The 23,579-nt window shown below is 38.5% G+C and overlaps 1 long non-coding RNA gene across 1 annotated transcript; it reads left to right on the forward strand.

Annotated features, from left to right (window-relative positions):
• Window positions 1-17,480: 17,480 nt before the first annotated feature.
• LOC105481726 (uncharacterized) lies at window positions 17,481-18,776 on the forward strand. Its single transcript, XR_003018031.2, has 3 exons — window positions 17,481-17,667; window positions 18,266-18,394; window positions 18,482-18,776. It is a non-coding gene; the product is annotated as an uncharacterized lncRNA (long non-coding RNA).
• The last annotated feature ends 4,803 nt before the right edge of the window (window positions 18,777-23,579 follow it).

Below are 23,579 nucleotides of genomic sequence, written 5' to 3' on the forward strand. Positions count from 1 at the left end.
CAAAAAATTAACTTGATTGCAGAAGAGGGTAAGCCTGAGTTTAGCACAATCATTCAGGATGGTGGTGCAGCATTTTAGGTGAGAGCTAATATCAGCATGAACTAGGGTGATGACTTGAGGAGATGAAGAAGATGAATGATTTGAAATATATTAAAGGAGTTTAAATCCACAGGATCCGGTGTGGTGAATGGTAATAAATTTGGATGTCAGAGGTGAGGGAGACAGAAGCTTAGGGAAAGATTTCCAGTGTTCTAGATCTATTTAAACAAGCTGAACAAAGCAGCCCAGAAAGTATGGGTCTGACCTGAGGAAGGAATCTCCAGCTGCTTTTCACACTTATTTGGAAAACAGTGAAACTAGTGAGCAATGTTAATTTTTATGAGGCTCTCCAAGCCAACCCTGATAATTGAGTTTAAATGTTAAGTTTACGGTTTTACTAGTGCCCTTAGCTTTCCTCGCAAAGAATTAATTGATTTAATTTTAGAATCTGAATGTTCTGTAATTACTCTGCATTGCATTAAAGAAGTTTCCTATATTATTGTTTGACAATGTTTTGTGTGAAGAACACAAAGTAGAATGATTTTTTCTTTTCTTTTCTTTTCTTTTCGAGACGGAGTCTCGCTCTTGTCACCCAGGCTGGAGCGCAGTGGCGCGATCTCGGCTCACTGCAACCTCTGCCTCCCGGTTTAAGTGATTCTCCTGCCTCAGACTCCTGGGTAGCTGAGACTACAGGCATGCACCACCATACCCGGCAAGTTTTTGTATTTTTTTTAAGCATAAACGGGGTTTCACCATATGTCAGGTTCTAACTCAGGTGCAAGTGGAGTTGGTGGGCGAGTGGCGGGTAGCTGGAAAAGCACTCGAGGAATTGTAGACAGTTTTCAAGATGGTTCTACTCTGTGGGCACGAGTGAGCCATATGTACAACGTTAGCAGGGTAATTATACCTTTACAGACAATAGTGGCTCTGAGCCAAGCACGAGCTCACGTGGGTGATCATCTAATGTGCCTCACATGGCCTGGTTACATAATGTGTGGGGTCGTGCATCTGCGCTCCAAACACGCTGAGTCATGCTGCACCAGAAGGCCACCTCAGCCTACTCCTGACTAAAGCACAGCCATTCCCCTTACACTATGTTGGCCAGCCTGGTCTCAAACCTCTGACCTCAAGTGATCTGCCTGCCTTGGCCTCCCAAAGTGCTGGGATTACAGGCGTGAGCCACCGCACCCAGCCAGAATGGTTTTTATTAGAATGAATAACATGTTCTGTGTAAGATTAGTTGTGTTTAGTATGGGTGTTTTGCTTTCAATTCTACTTTGATACTTCTTAGAACTTTGGATGAAAAAATTTCATTGTATTTTTATTAGAACTTGACTTTTTTATAAATCCCCTCACCCCTCAAAAAAGAAAGAGAATATCTCTATTATTAGGAAATACACAGTAAAATATTTTAGGGTAAAGTGATACTGGGGTAAAAAGCCATGATTTATGCAATTTATATTGGTAGTATAATGGTAAATTGTGAAGAGTCAAGACAGCAAATTACAAACAAATGACATAGAATGATGACAATAGATGAACCTGAGTAAAGGGTATAAGAGATGTTCTTAGTGTTATTCTCATTCTTGCAACATTTTTCTAAGTATGCAGTTATTTCCAAATAAAAAATTTAAATTAAAAATCAGGCTGGGTGCAATAGCTCATGCCTGTAATCCCAGCACTTTTGGAGGCTGAGGCAGGTGGATCACTCGAGCACAGGAGTTTGTGACCAGCCTGGGTAACAGGGTGAGACCCTGTCTCTGCAAAAAATAATGTTTTAAAAACAGCTGTACATTATTATGCGTCCTTGTGGTCCCTGCTACTCAGGAGGCTGAAGTAGGAGGATCACTTGAGCCCGGGAGATCGAGGCTGCAGTGAGCCAACATTATGCCACTGTACTCCAGCCAGGGCAACAAAGTGAGATCTTGTCTCAAAAAAAAAAAAAAAAAAAAAACCCACACACACACAAAACAAACAAACAAACAAAAAACAAACAAAATAATTCTAATGAAGTGTGCAGTAACACCAAATATTCTTCCATGGATTCCTCATCTCCTATAACCTGGACAAATCCTCCTGTTTGTCCTTTAAAATAATATGCCAAGGCATTGTTTCCTCTATGAATACCTTTCTCAACACTTTTCTCTAAACAGAAACTATTAATATACCTTTCATGTCATCTGAAATTGCATTTATACTGTAGTAACAGAGTGAAAGTAGCAGTGACTTAAGACAGAAATGCATTTCTACCCCCAACTTGAGGGAGAGTCAGTCCAGGGTTCTGCTTGGTTATCAGTGTCCAGGGTCCTTCTATCTTTGCTCCCTACCATCCTTTGTACATGACTTCCATGCTCAAGGTTACATTATGCTTCAGGGTGGCTGCTAGAGCTACAGCCATCACATCCACATTCCACATCCACATCACATCCACATTCCAGCTAGCAAGCCCCAGTCATTTCTCCCCAAGCTAAGGGAACTTTTCCCCAAATTCAACCCAAATACTTTCATTTGCATATTATTAGCCAGAGCTTAGTCCATGGCCACATATAGCTGCAAGGGAGGATAGAAAACGGGGTCTTCAGCTGGATATTTTGTCACCTGGTATAGAATCGGGTTTCTACTGTAAGAAAGAGAAGAATAATGAATTACTGGGTGGGCAATTATCAGTCTCTGAACACCTCCCATTTTGACATTCACCATAATTTTATACATGTTCCATTATATCACATTTTGTTTGTTTTCATGTTAATATGGCAAACTACAAGATAAATTTTTAGATATGAAATATCTATATTCATGTCTAGTCCCCTGATGCTAGCTCAGGCCAGTAGCATGGTAATTGCTCATGTAAGGTTGAGGAAATTAAGTGAACTGATAGGCAGCCATTTGAGATATTCCAAATGAGTACAATTTACATTCCACACAAATATCATTCAATTATGGAAGACTTTGAGAACTGACTTCTCAAAGTTTAATTTGGTTATAAAATCTGAGTTAATTTTGGTGGTGGCAAAATTCCCTGATGATTATAGGTCATAGAATATATACAACAGAAGGTTTTAACAGCAAAATGTAATTCTTTTTCCTTAGCCTCAATGACTCTTCCCTCTTTTGTCTCTGAATGCTGAGAGTTCCTTCATTTCAATATTAAAACATTTAATGATAGGTGACTTCTGTTTGGAACCAATCTATAAGGAAGTGGGTTCAGGAACCATTTAAATGGCATTCTCAACAACAAGCAGCATAATAGGAAACAGGAAGCAAAGATGTCAGATTTCGAAGTGATGTTTCATTTTCTCAAGCATATGATTCATGGCAGAACCCAACCGATCTTCAGAAAGGAGCAAAAGGTCAATCTTTCTATGTGAAAACACTTAACTGGAAAAGAATTTTCATCCACAGGAAGAAAAAAACCTTAACAGTCTGTAGTTGTGCTTTTACTATGTGTCAGGCAATTTGCAGATACTAGAGGCAGAGTGACATAAAAGAAAGAAAAGACCCTTAATCTTATGTAGTCTTTAGCTTCATAGAGTTCTTCCAGCTAGTAAGTGGTAGAGTATGTTTTCAAAGATTTTCTACCTTTAAAACCCACACACTATACTTGATCTTAGCCAAAAGGCCAAGAAGCAATAATCCACTCGCGTAACCACTGTATTTCTGGATTAAGAATTAGTCTTTCTTATACATTTCTATCTTAAATTTTGAGTCTACAACCACATGAGAGCTAAAAATCCTAAGTTGTTGCATTCAGTACTTGTGATTTCCACTGAAAAATGAATTGGTGGTAATGGTAATTTAACTAGAATAACGTTTTTAAGTAAAACAAAATGTTCATTGATATTTTATCTTGTTTTAAAGGCTCACTTCACTGAGTTCTATATAAGTAAGTTACCAAAATTTTGGAGTTCTCAGATTGCTCTATGATCACCTGAACATAGCAAGCAACACTCTGAACTGCAAAGCAATCATTTGGATATCCTTTTTCTGCTTGACGGCAAAAATTCACATTCATTTTTTTCCCTAAGTTACCCAGATAATTTGGCACTGTGGGCAGCCTCAGCACAGCTGCCAGACATACTGGGAAAAAAAATTACCCGAAAGAAAAGGTGGGGCTTCAGAATGAGTAAAACAAAAGCCATGCCAAGAAAGATAAACACACACCCTCCTTTGAAGATTATTGCCAAGTGTCTTTAAAATCATGCCAAAGAAAGCATCCCATCCAGGTTTACTTCATCTCAATCTCACCTGTTCTAACTCTAAATAAGCAGGCTGTCACTTGCAGCTCAACAATTCTACCTTGAGCTTTAAAAAGGTATTAAAGAACTTACTGCCTGAAATCAGAGCATTGTTTTACTGTGTTGCCTGATTCTTATCTGATGGAGAACAGTCAAGAATAGAATATAAGGCGTCTGGTCACGTATTTGAGACCACAAAAGATCAGGGTGGGACAACCTCACAGCACATCATGTGTTCCCCAGATGGTCCTTTGAGTACCTTCTTCTTTGAGAAAGACAAAAGCATCCCTTACTAGTAGTCACACCTACATTCTCTGATTAATAGGTCTGTCACTCTGAGAAGTTTTCCAGCCTGAAATGTGAGATCATCAAACCCTAGAAAAGCCATAAAAATAGCATTTCGCTATGTATACCCAGCATTCTGCCAAAAGAAATCGTAAGTGCCTCTGAATCACTGCTCCAGAGCACCAGCCCACAGTGACCGACCACAAAGCATATGAAGTCTCACCTAGAATATCAGCAAGATAATAATTCTCCCTGGTAATAACGCTTGCTGTGGTAGCAAGCCCTGATCATTGTTCTCTTTTTTAAAAGTAGGGGAGAGACAAATGCTCACGAATAACTGTAAATGTGACAAAGGATGATGTCTCCAGGTCAAAAATGGAGCACGTGACATCTGAATCCAAATGGATTTCCATTTCCCCCTTCTTAAAAATTACATGGGTTATAGTATAATAAAGCAAATTAAGTGATCATATTAAGTCATTTTAGTTAAAAATTGTTCCAACTTGAGCCTAATACGTGCCTATGATTATAGTTTGTAGCCCTATTAAATTCGGGACCCCCCCAAGCCAAAAAAAAAAATTTTTTTTAAAGAAAGAACTAGGCAGAAGATGTGGAAACAAACACAATGATCTGCTTAGTTCTGGAAGTCTCAGTGTGACCAAGAAGAGCTGTTTAGTATTGGTGGGATAGAGAAGTACAGGGGATTCAGGACTTTATGTCCTAAAAAGGAGCAGTAGTGCCCAAGTTCTAAAAGGGACGATAAGAATAAATCTTCTCAATTTCGTTTTAAGGAACAAATTCATTGAATTGGACATCTCCATACAAAATATCCATGCACTTTTCACTTTGGGGCACTAGAGGGAAACAAAGTAAGAAAAATAATGAAGCCTCACGTATTAAGCTGCTAAAAGAACACATTTCTTTTTTTCATGTCAATGAATTCTTCCGTTACTTTTGGTGGGAAACGGTATTCAAATGGTAGCCTAGTTTCAAAAAATACCAGTTTGGATTTGATTTCACAATACTTCAAGCCCACTTCACAGGAACAAACCTACAGCCAGAACCTCAGAAGGTCCATTATCTTTGGTTAAGTCAGGAAAAAAAAAAAAAAAAGTGAATCAGTAAGTCAGTTTTGAGAAGGGTGTGCGTGACACAAGCCTATTATTTAAGGCTTGATTAAATTCTTTTTAGGAAATCACTTTCCCAATTATATGTAAGAACACATTTTTCAATGTTATGAGGGTGGGAAGAGGGAGAGGTTCAGAAAACAAACAAACAAAAAGCAGTTGGGTACTGTGCTTAGTACCGGGTGACAAAATAATCTGTACACCAAACCCTCAAGTAATGACTTTACACATATAACAGACCTGCACATGTACCCCAGAACCTAAAAGTTAAGCTATAAAAAAAGAGCAGGAGGCAGCAATCCACTTCTGACTTTAGCTTCCTTTTAAAGTGTGGGAATGTCACTGCTTTCAGAAATGGAAGAAAAAAAAGCACTATAATTTAGTACACACATTTCATTGCCGTCTTTTCATAAAGAAAAAGTGTTCTGGGACTTTTTGTTTTGTTTTAAGGGGCAGTCTCGCTCACTGCAAGCTCCGCCTCCCAGGTTCACGCCATTCTCCTGCCTCAGCCTCCCGAGTAGGTGGGACTACAGGCGCCCGCCACCACGCCCGGCTAATTTTGTGTATTTTTAGTAGATATGGGGTTTCACCGTGTTAGCCAGGATGGTCTCGATCTCCTGACCTTGTGATCCGCCCGTCTCGGCCTCCCAAAGTGCTAGGATTACAGGCCTGAGCCACTGCACTCGGCCCGTGTCCTGGGATTTCTGTTGCTAATGATAATAAATATCAGGAAGCTCTCTGGGGAGTTTCCAGTCTTCAACCCTCCCTACTGTGCTCCATTTCCCTCTTCAAATGAACAAAATTTCAGGTGAAGGAAGCCTTCTTTTCTAACTACTATATCAATGATTATTTTTAATCATGTTTCATATATGGAATATTTTTATGGTTAGTTTAATATTGAGGTGATGATAATGTTTGAACTTGAACTTGTCATACCCCTCAATCCAATCAATTTTCAAATCTAGGGATTAGTCTTGCTGAAAGGAAAAAACTCCACTGGGTTCCTATAAATTTATTCAAAGCATTGTTGAAGTAATGCTTGATTTTAAAATGTATATATTCAATGTGTACCTGTGTATGTATGTTATAGAATTGTTTAGAGCCAGACATTGTTAGGACAGAAAAACAAAGGGGTAAATTTTTTTCTTATGTGCACTGTCATTATAAAATGAAAATATATTTATTTTGAGTACCTCTGTAAATTTGGTATTTATTTGCAAGGCTGAATGAGTGTAAACTTAGTCCTTAGTCCTTTCGGAGTCTTCAAAATCTGGGGGCTTACAAATTCAGTGGTGTTTGGTGCCTCTAAATTTCCTTTTTTTTTTTTTTTTTTTTTTTGAGACGGAGTCTCTGTCTGTCACCAGGCTGGAGTGCAGTGGTGTGATCTCAGCTCACTGCAACCTCTGCCTTCTGGGTTCAAGCGATTCTCCTGCCTCAACCTCCCAAGTAGTTGGGACTATAGGTGCATGCCACCACACCCAGCTAATTTTTGTATTTTTTAGTAGAGATGGGGTTTCACCATGTTGGTCAGGATGGTCTTGATCTCTTGACCTTGTGATCCACCCGCCTCAGCCTCCCAAAGTGCTGGGATCACAGGCATGAGCCACTGTGCCTGGCCGGTGCCTCAAAATTTTCTATATAGCAATAAACTGAAAAAGTAATACTGAGTAATAGTAATGACTCTGAAAAAGTAACATTGTGCTTGCTTTTTATCTATTTGCATGTTTCAGAACTTAACAGCTCTTATAAATTCTATGGATTATTAGAATTAAAATAACAACAACAACAATAATAATGGCAGCATTTTATCTTTTCATCTTCAGGTTTTGTGTTTGAGATACTCAACTAATAGTTACAGAAATACAGCAAGCCATGGATTTGTCTTAAACAGAGAAAAAGATGTTGTAACAACATATTGTAAACACACTTAACAGTGCATATAGGTATTACTAGAATGTAAGCTCAACGAGCGAGCACAGCAGCTTTTATTGCATTACTGCATGCTGTCTCCCTATCACAAGGATAGTGCTGAGCACAAGGCGGGGCGCTCAATTTTGGTTGAATAAATGTCAGTAAGGTTTGACCAATGAAAAATGGAAGATTTTTCCTCACTTTGAAACAGAAATCATCCCTAACAACTAAATAAAATCAACAGAAAAGTTTAAATTGCATAAATTCTGGATGACTCCCTTATGGGCTAGTCTGAACTAGCCAGTCAGCATACCCTGGAAAATGGACAGATCACTGAAAGCCTCATACCTGACCCTATGGGAGAGGCCATGCGAGACATTGAAAAATTCAGTGGGAAAGATCATTAATATGATCTGTAATCATATTAAACATTTAATATGATTAAATCCCATTTTGGATATAAACGGAATTTACTCTAATTTTGTAGATGAGAAAACTGATTTGCTCTAACTTTCACACTGGCAGAGATGGAACTTGATCTCCATCTCTCTGAACCCAAAACTTGTGGGCTTAACTGCCCTTCTAGATCAAGAACATTTAAGCCAAGGTTAGGAGCAATATATGGGATGCAGTAACTTGAACAGTGATGGCCTGTTTTACTTTCTCACTAAAGCCCAGAACAAACACCAAAACTAATGAAATAGTGAAGACAGAATTAGGAAATATGCGATTTTTTAGCAAGTTGGTTGGAACACATAGTGAGATCATTACCCTGACACAGCTACAACTAAAATGCAAATGAAATACATGATGTCAAATATGTCTTACCTCAATGCTTTTCTGAGGATCTTGTCATAAAGCAGATTCTAATTCAGCTAAAATTGGCAGGGGTAGCGGGGGCACAGGGCAAGATTCCGCATTTCTTACAGGCTCCTGGATGGTGCCAATCAACTGGTCCACAGACCAATCTGTGAGTGGTAAAGCCTTACCTGATTCTTGTTCGAAACATCAGGTAAGAACTACATCCCTCTCCTTTGCCAAATGAAGGTTTGGGACCTGAAGCTTGTTAGGTTTTACCAGCTTGAAGCAGGTAGGGCAGTAGCCAGCTGTCCCTGAAATCAAATTAATCACAATAGGCCTAAAGTGAAATTTTGGAGATTAGAACTGGCATTTAGATGGAGTGATAATTACACAAATATTCCAGCACACCTCCCTTTTGGTTCCCTTTTTTTAACCTGGCTTATTCCCTCAAATTCTCACAATTTACAAAACTAGAATATAAACACCACAGTAATGGAATTTATTACAGCATAACGATAGAATGTGCTAAGAATTATGATTTTTCCATTTCATTTTGGGTTCCACTAGGAAGGAACCCACTATATTTTTTATTGGATCTGTGATTCCCCATCTGCCTTCTTTTAAAGACAGCAATTCAGTTGTAGTTACGTTAGTATTTTTCTTATTCTTTAAGCAGCATTTATTAAGGGCATACAGTGTGTCCAACTGTATGCTAAGTGTTTAAATAAACTGCTTTTTATTCTCCTCACAATAACCCTAGGCGATAACTACTACTATTTTTCCCATGTTAAAGATGAGAAAGCTGGCTGGGCACAGTGGCTCATGCCTATAATTGTAGCATTTTGGGAGGCTGAGGCGGATGGATCACGAGGTCAGGAGTTTGAGACCAGTCTAGCCAACATGATGAAACCCTATCTCTACTAAAAATATAAAAATCAGAGGGGGTGGTGGCACATGCCTATAATCCCAGCTACTTGAGAGTCTGAGGCAGGAGAATCGCTTGAACCTGGGAGGCGGAAGTTGAAGTAAGCAAAGATAATGTCACTGCACTCCAGCCTGGGTGACAGAGTGAGACTCTGTCTCAAAAAATAATAATAATAATATTAATTAATTTTTAAAAATGAAGATGAGAAAACAGAGGTTTAAGGAGATACGGCAGCTTTTCCAAGGTAACCGATATGTCAGTGTTCCCTGAATGCAAAGCCTGAGTTCTTAGCCATTGTGCCCTGGTAGTTCCTTTTCTGAAAGAAAAGAGTACAAATATTCAAATTTTCTTTTGAATGTTTGTAAAAAGCCAGTTTGTGGGTCTGTTTTATAAGATATTTCCAAGCCTAGAACGCATTTCTGGCTTACTGTGGGAAGTGATGCTACTCATCATGGACTTTATCACCAATAATCCTAAGTGTTCCTGACTACTTTACATGATGACTAATTCTGACCATGTGCATGTGTGTTCCTGTGGGGAATCCCTTTACTCTGTGCTTCTATCAGCTCCAAATTTAATCTGTAGCTGCAGCTGCCATGATGAGTGCCCCTGCCGCCACCTATTCCATCCAGGACTGTGTCTCTAGAATGACTAGTACACGAGTACATAGTTTCTTTTGGTTGTTATTTATATCATGCGAATAAGACTTAGAATGAATCACAGAACCTCTTACTTTTCTCCTGGACCATTAGGCATTGTGAAGACATAGCTGTATCATTTGAAGCTTTCTGAAATGGGCTGAAATAGAGAAGTGGAAACCCAGATGATAAAGACACCCCAGTGGGACAAGCAATTCAGAAGGCTCCAAGCAATGCCCAGTAGCCCAGAACAGCACAATGGCTCAGCAGGGAGTAGCAAATGGATATCTTAGCATCAGAGAGAGTATCGGGACCATCAGGTGAATGTAAAACTAAATGTGGTTGGCATCAGAGACAGACAGTTACAGGACCTGAGAGAAAGTGTGAGGGCATTTGTACCCCATAGAAATGATGAGAACTTTGGTACTGAATAACCTATTTAGTGAATCTCAAAGCAAGAGCTTAGTTTTCTGTTTTTTTGTTTTTTTTAAAGGTCAAAGTTTAGCATCAAGTAAAGGATCTGAGATGGAAAACCATTAAGCGACCTGATTCTGAGCCTCCAAACACTAGATCTAAATTTACTTGCTTAAACGGCTTCCAGCTCAGAATGGAGTTAATCCTCCAGTCAGGCCTGCATCTAGGGAATGCACTGTGAGAATTTAACAAATAGGAGCTTAGGAAGTCAAGCAGATCACTAAAATTACATCTTCTTTACATGAACTTCTAATTCACTGATTGAAGTAAATGAGCTCCTTTTGTAATCATTAATACTGTGTTTAAAGAAACTGAGCAATTGGAGATGGCTGTGAAATTCTTAGATGAACATTCAAGTGCGTGTTGCATTGTATCTGTCTTGCAGGTTGACTTATAGTCACCCTAGTCCCAAGCTAGCAAAGGCTTCTATTTGTCCCAAAATATCTGGTCTCCCTCCTTTCTGGCCACATGGCTGTACAGAATGAAAAGAGTACAGTTCTCAGTTTCCTTTACTCATAGGCATTGCCCTGTGACTAACCTCTGGCTAGTGGGATGTGAGTAGTGTTGGGTTGAAGCACCAAAAAGTGTCCTTCAATGCTGGGAGCATGCATCCCTTTCCTTGTCTCCTTTTCCTTATTCCCAGTGTCTGCCATGAGAATATGATGACTTGACTTAAAGAATGGAGACCATAAGCCAGGTGCAGTGGCTCATGCCTGTAATCCCAACACTTTGGGAGCCCGAGGGGCAGATCATGAGGTCAGGAGATCGAGACCATCCTGGCCAACATGGTGAAACCCCCTCTCTACGAAAAATGCAAAACTTAGATGGGTATGGTGATGCATGCCTATAATCCCAGTTACTCAGGAGGCTGAAGCAGGAGAATCACTTGAACCAGGGAGTTAGAGGTTGTGGTGAGCCAATATCCCGCTGTTGTACTCCAGCCTGGTGACAGAGCGAGACTCAGTCTCAAAAAAAAAAAAAAAAAAAGAAAGAAAAAAAAGCATAGACTACAGATAGAGAAACAGCAAGACAGAAGCCTGGGTGCTTGCCTGGGTGCTTGAGCACATCAAGAAACAGAACTGCCTTCCATTAAAGACATGGAATGCCTATATCCAGGCATTAATGGGACAGAGAAATTAACTTCTTTCTTGATTAAACTATTGTCATTTGAGTTTTATCGATAGTTGCAACTAAACCCCATTCTAAGTAATTCACTGAACCATCATCTTCACAGAGGTCATAATCAATTAAAAAATAACATATTGGTTGCTTCTTTGACTAATGCTAAGTGGTCATAGTGTCTGCTGATGTACAAAGTGATGGAAATGAGGCTGAATCTGTGGGAAATCAGGTTTTAGCTAATCAGTTTCAGCCATTTAACATTCTGTTTTATGCAACACACAAATTAAGCAGTAACATTAACGTTCTCAAAGTAAAGCATATTTACCTTCACCATTGTTTCTTTAAGATATTTTCACAGTCACCAGATTGTCTTATCTAAACATAACATAGACATTGAACAATCTTGATACTCCTTGCTCAATACAAAGAGTTGTGATAAATGAGTGGAACTGAAGGGGAAAAATAAATAGGTAGGGAGCCAGTAAACTTTCCTACTGAAAAAGAAAAGTGTTTGCGGACGGTAAAATGAGAAAGGTTACATTAATCTTTTTCTGGCAGCCACAGTGACAGAGTAACGATGTTTTAATCAGTGGTTAGATGATTCTCTGCCAAACTGTGAAAAAAGTAAATTAACGATTGATACCCATCACCCTTCTGGGTAGCCTCTTTGTATTATTTTCTAGCACTCTCAACAGTTCTTAGCTCTAAGGTCTTTATGATGTCCCCTTGGCTGCCCCCTACACACACACACACACACACACACACACATGCACACACATGATATGATTCCATTCTCCAGATCTTTCATCTCATCTCATTAACATAATAGGAGCTGACACAGTCTTTATCTATTAGCTCATTCAACCCTATGAAATACATGACTTTGAGATGCCCTTATTATCCCTACTTCAAAGATAAGAATGTGAGCCACAGAACTAGTAAATTGTGGGGCTAGCGTTCAAATGCAGGCAGTTTGGCTCAAAGTGAGTCTGTTCTACAGATATATCCCATTCCCTTAGGAACATTTGCAACATAAAAATGGCAGACGGTAGTTACCAGATAACATCTGCCAAGAAACAACTCCTAAGCCTAGCTAAAATTTGTCTTTTCCAGGAGGATCAATAATATAGCACTGAGCAGGCTAATGGAGGAATTTGGGGGGAAGAAGACATTCTGTATCCCTCAAGAAATCTCACTCCTTAGGTAGTCAACCAAGTAGTACAACCTGACCTTCAATTAGAATCCTATGTGTAACTATCCTTGAGCTATTAGTATACAATATGGATGTCAGAAAATAAGTTAATTTTAACATTTAAAAAACTTGAGATTAATAAGAATAAGTTCTGCTCTACCTGAGCCTAATATATTCAAATTTTCAAATGGATTTCATTTGCCCTTTTATGAAGCCCAAGTCCCTGATTTTAAAAAATTGCTGGAATTTTATTATTTCCAGCTTAGTACTGAAATGCTGTTCTTAATACCACTTATAATTCATTGTCATTTTTCACTCTACCATTGATTATTTTTTCTCTGTATACAGAGAAAGCCGTTTGAATCTGGCAAATATAAACGTTAAAAAGGCTTTTTAAGCTGGCCAAGTGCCACATGCCTGTAATCCCCAAGAGTTCAAGATCACTCTAGGCAACACAGACAGACCCCATCTCCAAAAAGAAAAAACAAGGCTTTTTATCTATTATAATCATGACATACTCACTTTCTGATTTCTCATGCTGACACTGTAAAGATACTGTCCAGGGAAGATAGTCCTTGTAAAGTAATATATTTATAACAAGAACTAATATTTTATAATCTATGAGATGGATTTTCTTTCTCTGTTTGCAGATGGGGAAAGTGGTGCTCAGTGAGTTTTCATATATCACCCAGAATTCATCAGTGGGTGAGGGCAGGAATTAGAACTCACCCAAATCACCCAACTGCAACTTTGTGCTCTTTCCGTAATGCTGAAGAGCCATGTCTTTGCTAGATTTAATGGCACAATGGTAGTCAGAGTAAGAAGAGGTCCATGAATTATATCTTTGAGATTTTGAAGTCAATGAAAATTGCAATTCTATGTATGAAAACTTGCTTTTTAAAAAAAAACAGCGTTTCTTAAACACATTATATTCTCTGACATCTTTGGCCCATACATGTTTTTTTGGTACCAACTGCCCATTCCTGCATCTGTAGGAAACTGGGAAGCTGCTTGACCACACCTGATGAGAGACAGCAGTCACATGGTGATTTCACCTCCCAACCCTGACAAGCAGGATTGTACCCAAGGAAGGCACTTCCCTAAAGGGCAGACAACCCACTGGTCTTCCAGAAACCAGCACCCATGTGACCCAGCTTAAAAAGATGAACTGTGCCAAAGAAATTCCTCTCCTAAGAATGTGGGACTGAGGTAGCAGCAGGGTCGGCGTCATCTTGTAGAAAGTATCAGGAGTACCATGATGTTCCACAGGGAAGCCGAAGTTATGAGAAAATAAAATTCAAACATGTAAGTAATAAGAGCTACCATTTATATGGTACTTACTATGTGCTTCACATTCTTAATTTATTGACCCTGTGAAGAAATTACTGTTAGTAACAGGTCCCCACCTACCACCATTTTACTGATGAGAACACAGAGGCACAAATGAATTAAGAAACTCATCCAAGGTCACACAGCTTGGGAGCACAATATCAAAAGCCAGGCCCTGTGGCTTCACTGCCAAATTTAATTTCATATAAAGAGAGCCTAGTATATAGACATAGAGAAGATAATAAATGACACATTCAAAGAGAAACAGAAAGTCTCAAGAGAGAAAGATGCGGAGAGAGTGACAGAGAGAGAGAGTGCGCAATACCCCAAGAGGCCTCCAGTTCTCAGCTGCACTTTAGCTCCTCTCAGATTCCCATGAAATCTCTGATTACATCCTCACATAGAACAGCTTAAGTGCCTCTGTTCCTTGTAGATAACAGATTCCTAAATAAAATAATATTATTTATTTTGATATTTTATAAATATAATACCCAAAGGTGCTAAAGTTCTAGCACTGTTTATTTCTTGTCTGAGGTAAAGATTGGATCTCTTCTAGATTTATGATCCAATAGGACAGATAAGATAGACAAATATGGACACAAGAGAAATATTTATAATCTCAAGACTGCAATGAGATTATGATGTAGATAGGAGTTAAAGAAACTGAATAAACTCAAAACTGTTGAGCATAAATCATGAAAGCCTCCTGAAGAAATAAGGCACGAGCTAGGAATATAACAGAAGATAGGACTATGTTTCCTTATTATACAACTTGGATCACAGTGGGCAGAATACTTTCTGCCTCAATAGAAAGGAGGGAAAGGCATTGAGAGGATTGGATGAGAAAGTATGTATATGTGTGTGTGTGTGTGAGAGAGAGAGAGAGAGAGACAGAGAGAGCGAGAGCGAGAGAGAGAGACAGCACACCAGCTACTAGAATGTACAGGAAAAACAGAGAGAGCAAAAAATAAAAAATAAAAAAAATCAGGTATTGTACCACCATACAAGAAGAACCAGGATGATGAATTCCTATGATCTTCTAAAAATCTGATGTATTTTTGGCTGATGCTTTAGTATTTAAAACAAAATATAACATTTTATGTTTATGAAACCACCACTAAATTCCTATTTTGTGACTTTTTTTTTTTTTTTTTTTTTGAGATGGAGTTTCACTCTTGTCACCCACGCTGGAGTGCAGTGGCGCAATCTCGGCTCACTGCAACCTCCACCTCCTAGGTTCAAGTGATTCTTCTGTCTCAGCCCCCTGAGTAGCTGGGATTACAGGTGCGTGCCACCAGGCCTGACTAATTTTTGTATTTTTAATACAGATGCGGCTTCACCATGTTCGCCAGGCTGGTCTCAAACTCCTGACCTCAAGTGATCCATCCACCTTGGCCTCCCAAAGTGCTGGGATTACAGGCATGAGCCACTGCGCCCAGCCCATTTTGGGACTTTTAATGACATAATCAAGCAGACTGAAGTCAAATGCCTTCTTACTTGGTGTCTTCTAGTACCAGGGTGCCTTCCTTGCTGTCCCATATGCTGACACACAGTAGGCATTTAATAATAAATGCACATGGACTGAATCAGTAAACATTAGCATTATCTCTTCATTCAAATGTGAGATCATATCTATAAAAATTAAAATCCCATACACATTTTTTTAATGAATTGTCTAGTGTCATGTCTTAAGAAGTCATAAAATTCTTTGCTCATGTCAACCTGCTTTCTGCCTTCCCACCAGACTATGTATTCACATTGAATCATGAGCTTTTTATGATCACAAAAGAGATGTTACAATATAAATTTTTAGTTACTTAAGCATATTAGGTTTTCCCTAAATAAAGTGTCGGCAATGCTATTTTTGCACAGAGATTCCAAATAACAGTCCTGTCCTACTTAACTTATAAATTCCAAATGTGCTGGATTTGAAAAACTATGATACCAAATATACAAACTAAAAACACTAGTAATAAAAAAAGAAAAAAAGAATCTTTCATAACCAGTCACTCTAAAAGCAATTGCCATAAAATAAAATTTAGAGTCCTGTTGGGTGTGTCAAGGACCTGTATAGCAAACCTACAGATAAAAGCTTCTGTTTTACTTTTTTTTCAGGGTATTTATACTCCCTTCATGTCTGCTAATTTATTCCAACTGCAAAAGAAAACATTCAGGATGAAAAATTATAGGAATAAATAAAGATTTAAACATTTACAAATGGGCATTAGCACATGCAATTTTTACAAAGCTTAAGTGAACAGTAAGTACCTCTGGGAAGCTTTGTTATTATTTCAGGACAGATGAGCAGGCTAAAGAAAAAATAAAAACAAAGATCAATGTCATAAGATATTTCAATATATTATAAAGCTACAGTATGTAAGATATTCATATTTGCTGAAAAATATAAATATATATAAACAAACAAAACCTTGACCATATCATAGATTTGAATCTTCAAAGTTAAAAGATTTAAAGTCCAAGCCTCTTTTTGAAAAAGGAAGAAATCTGAAGTATTGGAAACCTGATGTAAAATCTTTTGAACACTATGTCAAACAATTAAATGAGAAACTTGAAAAAACATTTGCAGCAAATTCAATGTTAATTATTTTAAAACAGATACAGATAGAGCTGCACGACAATGTGAAGATACTTAATGCTCAGAACTGTACACTTAAAAATGGTTAAAATGGTAAATTTTATGGTTTATATTTATATTTTATCACAATAAAAAAAATATATACATGTGTAAATTCACTAGGAAAAAAGCTAAGGACCTAATATATTCTTGGGAAAGAGATGGCTAGTTACTTCAAAAAATAAAACATCACTTATCAAACATTTGGGAAAGTGCTCAACCTCATGGATAATCAATATCAAAAGCAGTATGGTCCTATGACGGTCTATCAAAAATGTATCTCCTGCAAAGGTTTTTAAGGAACTAAACCCAACCATAGGGTGTAGTCTTGTGAAATGGGTACATTCCAATATCAGATCCCTTCCTGATGGGACCACAACCTGTCATAACATCTTTAGAAGCAACTGACATACTTTAGAAGATATTACCATGGGTGTGTTGGATTGTTACTCAACAGCCATTTCTCTTAGTCTAAAATAATTAGACTAAAATAGCTTCCTAACTTGCTAAACTGCAAAAGCCGGAAAGCTGAAACTACATTTTCCAGACTCCCTGGTCGCTGCAATTCTGACATGGTTTGAGTTGGTACAAGTCAATGCCTCTTGGTGAGATCTGGGAAGCAGACGTGAGACAGAGGACTTTTTGGCTGCTTGGCATTTCTTTTGGCAAGCATAGATGTAGAGGCATTTGGGTTTATGATGACAGAGTTAAGAGAACTACAGTGTCCCTTCACTGTCTTTACACAGGTCAAATCTGAGGCATCCATTTTCTGGTATGAGTTTCAGCCAGCATGGTGTGGTTCTGGATCCTGCAGTGCTGTGGTCACTTTTCCGTTCAGCAGGTGGCTTTCTGACCATTCATAAAAGAGACATCAGTACCCTCACTGGCCCAATTCAGAGGAAAGCATAGAGAATTGTTCCTGGAAGTTCAATCTAGACTTTCTCCCTGGATTCCGTAAGGCTTTTAATACCTTATAACAAATTTTTTTCTATTATTCTCCATGGCTTTGTTCTCTGACTGAACCCCAGTTAATATATGCATCAAAAATATTTTAAATGTTTACATTTGTGGCCTAATCATTCCACTTCTGGAATTTTAGCCTATGAAAATAATACTTCAGAGGGATAAGACTTGTAAGCAGAAATATATACTATAACATTATTATTTCAACAATGGGGACTAATTAAGTAAAGCACTGTTTTCCTGCTTTTATTCCAAAAGACAATGAAAATTACTGTCAGATTTGAACGGGGGAGTGATATTTTCTGATACGCTTTTAAAAGTCATCACCTTTGTGCCAAGAACAGAATGATTATTATTTTTGAAGCCAGGTGGTGGATTCAGAGGAGTTTACTCCAGTCTTCTTTCTACTTTTGTGTACACTTGAAATTTTCCATAATAAAAATAAAAGAACAAATGTCATGCAATATTTAATGTAATACCAACTATGTTAAGAACACTCTGTGTAGGAGAAAATATAGGAAAAAATACCTTAAAATGTTGAGGTGGTTGTAATTATGCCTCATTTGAGTATCTTTCCTGTGATTGACAGAATTCTAAGGAGCCACAACTATATATCATTCCCTCCTCCCTGAGTGTCGGCTGGTCCTGTGAATATGATGGAGTATCATTCCTGTGATTATGTTTTGTTATATGGCAAAAGTGAAGGGATTTCACAGAGGTAATCAAAGTCCCTACAATTGACTTTGAGTTCATCAATAAATTTACCCAGAGTGGGTCTGACCTATACAGGTGTGTCCTTTGACAGGGGCCTAGACCTTCCCTGAAAGGAGAGACTGCTGTGACCTTGCAGAAACAAGCCACCATGAGTCCTACAGCTGCAGAAAATGAATTCTGTCACCACAACCTTAGCTTGGAATGGGGCCCCAAGCCTCCAACCAGACTACAGCCCTGGCCAACACCTTGAGCACAGCCTTATGAAACTGAGCAGGTGACCTATCTAAGCCATGACAAGATTCCCGACCCACAGAAGCTGTGAGATGACAAATATATCTTGTTGTAAGCTACTAAGTATGTGGTGATTGGTCATGCATCAATCAAAAACTAACACATTTACTTTTCACTTTTCTGAATTTTCTAGATTATCTAATATAAATATGTTTATTTTATAATAGAGGACAAAACTTTTTACAACAAAAATAAAAGAGAATTAATGTGGATAATTCAAGCTATATATTCCAGAAAAGAGAACTGACATCATTTTTCTTAATGTTATTAACAAAGAACTGCATTAAATAGGAGGAAATTTTCTCTTTGTACTTTAATGCTCTGGATCAAATCCAAAGTTATCCAGCTCAAGGCCAAAAGTGAACTCACTCCGTATAATTGAACTAGTGGTTTCTGAAACAAATGTACTGAAAGATAAGCCTTTGCACCAGTCATTCTTCTCTTGCTGTGCTATGATTCACTGAAACCATCCTGAATAAACAGATTTTGATTTTGGTTTAGACTTCAACACCCAGCAGGCTACCCCACTGATTAATGATGATAAAACTAAGCAGAAAGGGAAGCCATTCATGAAACAAACAATATAACCATCAATCAAGCTCACAGCTGATAATATTCAGATACTGAATAGTGCTTGACTCTCTAGCACCACTCCATGGAGACCTGCTGAGCAGCTAAGTGCTTTAAAATTAATATCAAGATCATCAGTGCAAAGGTTGATGGTGTCGGCGGGGATGAGGACTCAAGGATATAATGCAGTATTTACCAATCATCCATGATGAGCTAGTTTCTCTACAATGCATGCTTAGTTTAAATCCTATATTAGGATTTAAGCTTCTATGTCAGAAGCACAAATACTTCTTTCTCTGACACGCATCTGCCTCCTGCATCGGTCATATGGGCCAGTTAAATGGAGACCCTTGCATCTTTTGTTTTTGTTATTGTTGTTGTTGTTGTTGTTTGAGGCGGAGTCTCGCTCTGTCACCGAGGCTGGAGTGCAGTGGCGCGATCTCTGCTCACTGCAAGCTCCGCCTCCCGGGTTCACGCCATTCTCCTGCCTCAGCCTCCCGAGTAGCTGGGACTATAGGCGCCCGCCACCATGCCTGGCTAATTTTTTGTATTTTTAGCAGAGATGGGGTTTCACCGTGTTAGCCAGGATGGTCTCGATCTCTTGACCTCGTGATCTGCCCGCCTTGGCCTCCCAAAGTGCTGGGATTACAGGTGTGAGCCACCGTGCCCGGCCGACCCTTGCATCTTTTAAGTCCCTACTGGCAAATTTGTGGTTCCTTCAGCCAAGTAAAATTGTTTTCCATTTACTACTTTATATATTTGGTGTTATGTATTACTACATTATTTCTTCAATCTATGTTTACACTGGTCACAAGAATCCCAGACCTATTTCCCTCCATTCTAATCCCAATTGGCTGCGTGAGAAATGAATTCCTCACTCCTCACTTTTACCGGAACACTAAATCACTACCTGACACACCATATACTTCACTTGCTAATTTTTCTTCCTCTAAAATTTTCACTCCACTAAGGAACAAAATTTTGGTTGGCTGGTTCACTAAAATATTACCAGTTGCCATTGTCTGACACATAGTAGGCAATCAATAAAAATTGTTCAGATGAATGAATGGTACTCCCAGGAACTAGCTTAACTCTAGTTTACCTCTGAGCAACTGTTGTATTACCCCTGAGAGGTCTAGACATTTCTCTTTCCCAATGCACAGTCATCCCAATAGCTGAAGGTCCCTTTGCAGAAGGCTGGAAAAAATATGCTTATGTGATATGAATACAGAATTCTTTTTCAAGAGTACCTAGCCTTCCTTTTAGCATCTGAAATTTAAGTTTGGAACATGGTAAATGGCCAACACTTTCTTATGTGGTTTGAATTTAGGTCCCTGATGGCCATGCCTAAAGTCTTTGAGTTTTGGTTGGTGTTAGCATCATTTTAGAAATCAAATATTCTCTTGCTGGGTTGTACATATAATTTATTTCTAGGACACCTATGACTGATTAGCAAATGTCAAAGGTTTCTAGGGTTAGACCATTTTGATGATACACTGACTCCCCCTCCACCTTCCCCACATCTGCCCAAGACCCATTTGCGTCCAATGTTTAAGTGCTACTATGTGGCTTCTGCCACTCTGGGATCCTAGTATCCCAGTGAAATCAGAGAGTTCATTTCAGCTGTGTCTCCTCGCTCTGCATTCTAGATCCACAAAGAACATTCTTTATAGAGATTTTCTTAATGCTGGGATTCTCTTCACCAGTGAATTTCTCAATGCATGCATCAACAAGGCCTTGAAATCAAAGTTAAGAATTAAGAAATTGATCGTACACAAAAAAATTCCCTCCCACTTTCCTACATCTGTTTTCATTTCTTCTTTATGGTATAACACGAATATCTAGGCCACCGCTGAGTCCAAGTTTCATCAGATGACTAAGATAAGTAACTACAATTAATCCCAGTTGAATATTGTATTCAACCTAGTTACAATATAGGTACCTGCACCTAGATTGTATATAGGTGAGGTGCAGGTACATATATTGACACACTGTACTTGATCTCAATCACAGTCCTCCTACTTTTGTCAACATCCTCAGAATTTATTGCCACATGCATCAGCCAGATTTCTGTAAATATAACAACAAAATTTTGTAAATTTGGGGAGTTTGATTTTAAAATAGGCTCTGGGACATGCCTACCTTGGTTGCAGGGGAGGACGGTGCACTGGCATGGGAAGATTTACACACTGAGCAACCCAACTTTTCTCACATGCCTCCACCCTGTGTTGGCACCTACTTAATAACCTATGTCAAAGCCCAAACTTTGACATAAGAGGCTAGGAAAGGTTATAAATTGATGTAAAGAAGCAACTTGGAGGATAAATCTTTGAGTGTGCGTTCCAATTCAGCACTATGTTAGAAAGTGACTAGTTTTCAGTGGGTGGCTTGAGAGTTGAAGACTTTCAGTTTGTCATTTTCTGTCATTAAAGTGTCCATTGCTTAACTCTACAATCCTTGAATTCCTCCACACCCTTCAACCACTCTCTTGCAGCATACATTTTGCCTCCCAAACCTAGTATTCAAGGTGGCTATCACATGAGTGGACACATGTGATCATTTGATTAACTGTTTTGTTTTGTTTTTTCTTCACAAATTTCGATGGATGTTCAGGTTCAGTTTCTTAATATCAACCTGATTTCCAATTCCCCTTAAACCCTACCAAGACAGAGAATAAAGTACAGTTTCCCTCTTGTTTTCCTGAATATCTATTGCCTACAACTTCTGGCACAATTTTCAGTCACAGTCAGGGCTTTTAGATGCAAATAATAGAAACTGACCCTGGTTAATTAAAGCAGAAACAGAAACTATTTAAAAGACGCTGGATAGTCCACATATTCTCTGGGAGGGCTGGAGAAGCAAACTTATGAATTTTACAGCTGGAAACAATTCCCACAGTCAAACCACAAGAGTTATCAGGTAAAGACATTGGAGCTCCTGCTGGACCCAGACAGCATAGCACCTTCCAGCAGCCAATGACCAGACCCTGGGTGCTGCTGTAGGAACTCTGCTGCCACTGCTGCCTTTGGGAACCAAATGTGGTTGCCACCTCCACCCCCAAATGTTGTCCAAATATATTCTGGGTGGTGTGTGTTTCTTTGTGTCCCAGTTTCTCATAGTCTCGAGAGAAGATGGACCTGATTGGCACAGCCCAGCCCCATGCCTTAACAGCAAGAACCCTGGAAAGGTGAGTAGCTGGACGGCATCAGAGGGAGAGCATTTCCCAAACATAGAGAGTGGGTTCTGATACCTGGATGGCAAAAAATAAATTGGTAAATCTCCATCATACTGGCTTTATGAGAAATGATAAGGTCTGTGAATATAGACAGCCCCAGTTTCAATTTGTGCACTTTCTTCACTTTCTATTTGACGCTGGGCAAGTTCATCTCTCTGAGCTTTGTTTTTTCTCGTGAGTAAAAAGGATATGAACCCTCTCTTGCAGAAATTAAAAAGTAAGTCATGTGGACAAGATAATTCAAAAATTGAAAGCTATTACTTGAAAAGATAATTAAGATATATAATATTTTGTGAGGCCTCATCTTGGTAAAATATTCAACTTTTCATATATTTATGCTTATTCTCTCTAACTAGGGGATCATGTTTTATACTAGTTTGTATGTTTTATACTAGTTTGTATTTCCGCAGAACAGTACACACACAGATACATACACGTGCACTTAATAAATGAACTAATATCCCAGATTATAAAATAAAATGAGTGATAGGAAACATTGATGCAAAAAACTGAAGAGGACACAAAAAAAATGGGAAGCTATTCCATATTCATGGATTGGAAGAATTAATATTGTTAAAATGTTTATACCACCCAAAGCAATCGACAGATTGAATGTCATCTCCATCAAAATATCAATGACATTCTTCACAGAAACAGAAAATAATAATCCTAACCATTTATATAGAACCACAAAAGACCCAGAATAACCAAAGCTATCCTGAGCAAAAAGAACAAAATGAAAGGAATCACATTACTTGACTTCACAAATTATACTACAGAGTTATAGTAACCAATACATCGTGATACTGGCATAAAAATAGACACATAGACTAATGAAACAGAATAGAGAATCCAGAAATAAATCCATACATCTACAGTGAACTAGTTTTTGACAGAGATGCCAAGAATGTATACACTGGGGAAAGGATAGTCTCTTCAATAAATGGTACTTGGAAAACTGGATATCCATAGGCAGAAGAATGAGACTATACCCATATGTCTCGCCATATACAAAAATAAAATCAAAATGGATTAAAGACTTAAATCTAAGACTTCAAACTATGAAACTACTAAAAGAAAACATTTGGGAAAC

This window comes from Macaca nemestrina, chromosome 16 (genome assembly GCF_043159975.1).
Source record: "Macaca nemestrina isolate mMacNem1 chromosome 16, mMacNem.hap1, whole genome shotgun sequence".
In the NCBI taxonomy this organism is placed as follows: Eukaryota; Metazoa; Chordata; class Mammalia; order Primates; family Cercopithecidae; genus Macaca; species Macaca nemestrina.